Raw genomic sequence first — 2,500 nt, 5'->3', positions numbered from 1 at the left:
CTTTTCTGGGCTCTGATGAGCGTCGGCCGCAATGCGGCGCCGTAACCCGGCGTTCGGTTCATCCCGCAGCGCCAGTCCTGCTTACCAAGAATGGCCCACTGGGCGCCCGTGCATTCCGGGCCCGGCCCCGAGCCGGCGGGTCGGGCCCCGCACCAATTTAAAGTTTGAGAATAGGTTGAGGTCGTTTCGGCCCCAAGGCCTCTAATCATTCGCTTTACCGGATGCAACTGTTTCCCGGGCGCCAGCTATCCTGAGGGAAACTTCGGAGGGAACCAGCTACTAGACGGTTCGATTAGTCTTTCGCCCCTATACCCAAGTCGGACGATCGATTTGCACGTCAGAATCGCTGCGGACCTCCACCAGAGTTTCCTCTGGCTTCGTCCTGCTCGGGCATAGTTCACCATCTTTCGGGTCCTAGCGTGCCCGCTCTTCCTCCGCCACAGCCGCGGGGGGCTCGTGGCAGGGCGGCGGTGCGCCGGCCGCCTGGCGGCCGGATCCCGCCTCGGCCGGACCGGAGCCGGCCTTCACTCTCGTTTCGCCTCGGGGCCTCGCACTGCGGCCCCCCGACTCGCGGGCCCGATAGACTCCTTGGTCCGTGTTTCAAGACGGGTCGGCAAGGCTCGCCACAATCGCCCGCGGACCCGGGGCGCCCTGTCGCGGCCGACACCGGACCGCGCGGGAACCGCCGCACCGCCGCCACCGGGAACGGTCGCGGCGGGCGGAGCTCGACCGCCGGCCCGGGCGGCCCGGCCCGAGGCGCCGAAGCGCCGGGCAGGCGCGGCCCGTCGTCCCTTCCTCGATCGGACCGCCGGCGCAACCACGGCCGGGCTGTAGGCTCTCCGACCGGCTCCCCCGTCGGCGAGCCGGCTTGGCCGGAGGAACCCCGCCCGGCCGGCCTCTGCCGGCGACTGTGCCCGACCGGTCGCGGGCGCCGCGCCCGGGAGAAGTGCACGCGGCACGGCGCGGAGGCGCCACCGGGCCCCGCCCCACGCAGAGGAGGGTGCGGGGCCGCGGCTGGCACCGCGCCGGCCGCGCTGAATCTCCCGGGCCCGATCTGCGCGGCCCTCCCGTTTGCTTCTCGGCGGCTTCACGTACTCTTGAACTCTCTCTTCAGAGTGCTTTTCAACTTTCCCTCACGGTACTTGTGCTCTATCGGTCTCGTGCAGGTATTTAGCCTTGGATGGAGTTTACCACCCGCCTTTGGGCTGCGCTACAAAACAACCCGACTCCCGGAAGCCCTGGTCCGCGACCGGCCGGCGCCCGCAGGGGCCTGACACCCGCCCTGGGACGTGTGGGGCCTCGATCAGAAGGACCTCGGCGCCGACGCGGCCGCAGGCTCGGACTTCCTTACGCCACAGTTCCCGCGGGCCCGCGTGGGGCCCGGGGATTCGGCGCTGGGCTCTTCCCGCTTCGCTCGCCGCTACTGGGGGAATCCTGGTTAGTTTCTTTTCCTCCGCTTAGTGATATGCTTAAATCCAGCGGGTCCTCTCGCCCGACCTGAGGTCGATGGTTCAAAGGTTTAGTTTGTGCCACTCGCTTCTCTTCGCGAGGTGTCTCGTTTTTGGTTCCGTGCCTCCCCGGGAGCCCGCCCGGCGCGCCCGTGGGGTGGGCGCTGCCAAGGAGGGGGGCTCCCCTCCGCGGCCCGTCAGCGCGGGCCCTGCCTCTTCCTCTAACCGGCGGACTGGCCCGCCTCTCGGCCCCTCGCTCGGTCGCGGTGCGGACACCGGCGGCCTTCGGCCCCGGCCGGAACCGGGGACTGCTCCCGTCGGCGGGGCCCTCCGAAACCGTGGGTGGGGCGGATAACTAAAGCCGACCGGCCACGCCACGGCGGATTCCCCGGGAGCGCCCCGGAACGGCTCGCCAAAGCCGCACCGGGCCGGTGCTGGCCGCCCGCGACCGGGGCGGGAGAGAGCGGGACGCGTCGGGACGCCCGTCCGGTTCGCCACCTCGACACCTCGGAATTTCTCGGATCCCCTCATGCCGCCTGCAGCTAGTGTCCTCGCGGGGGAAGGGGGCCCCCGCGGCTGCCGGCCGGCGCTGTCGCGCCGCGCGGACGGGCAAGGGTCTGCCCGCCGCGGCGGCGATTTCTAACATCACGACCCTCAGGCGGACGAGGCCCGGGCCGCGGGGGGCCCGGGCCGCCATGTGCGTTCGAAATGCCGATGATCACTGCGTTCTGCAATTCACACTGATTCTCGCAGCTGGCTGCGTTCTTCATCGGCGCACGAGCCGAGTGATCCACCGCCAAGAATTGTCACTCGTTTATTGGTTTGGGGAACCGCACTACTCTGTCGATCACCGTGGGATGACCGCGCCGGTGGTCGGCGGCGCGGAGCATCAAAGTCAAAAGACCACCAGGGCGGGAGCCGAACCGATGGGGGGACCGGGCGCCTCTGCGGGGCGGCCCCTTCCCCGGGGGCCGCCGGCCGCGGTCCGGCGCGGCAGCCGGACAAAAACCGATCCCCGCGGTCCATTCGAGACCTAGCCCGAGCGTCCCCGG

At 70.2% G+C, this 2,500-nt stretch overlaps 2 non-coding genes across 2 annotated transcripts in view; both read right to left on the bottom strand.

Moving 5' to 3' along the window:
• The window catches only part of LOC119721633, a 4,036-nt gene extending 2,530 nt beyond the window's left edge, over positions 1-1,506 (bottom strand). The window contains exon 1 of the ribosomal RNA XR_005270226.1: positions 1-1,506. This exon is cut by the window's left edge and continues 2,530 nt beyond it. This is a non-coding gene — a ribosomal RNA (large subunit ribosomal RNA).
• A 590-nt stretch (positions 1,507-2,096) lies between these two features.
• Positions 2,097-2,253, bottom strand: LOC119721610. Its single transcript, XR_005270204.1, has one exon. It is a non-coding gene; the product is annotated as a 5.8S ribosomal RNA (ribosomal RNA).
• Between the last annotated feature and the right edge of the window lie 247 nt (positions 2,254-2,500).

This window comes from Patiria miniata, unplaced genomic scaffold (genome assembly GCF_015706575.1).
Source record: "Patiria miniata isolate m_02_andy unplaced genomic scaffold, ASM1570657v1 HiC_scaffold_13, whole genome shotgun sequence".
Taxonomy (NCBI): Eukaryota; Metazoa; Echinodermata; class Asteroidea; order Valvatida; family Asterinidae; genus Patiria; species Patiria miniata.
Note: the sequence above shows the minus strand (reverse complement) of the source record. Positions and strands in the feature narration are given on the sequence as shown.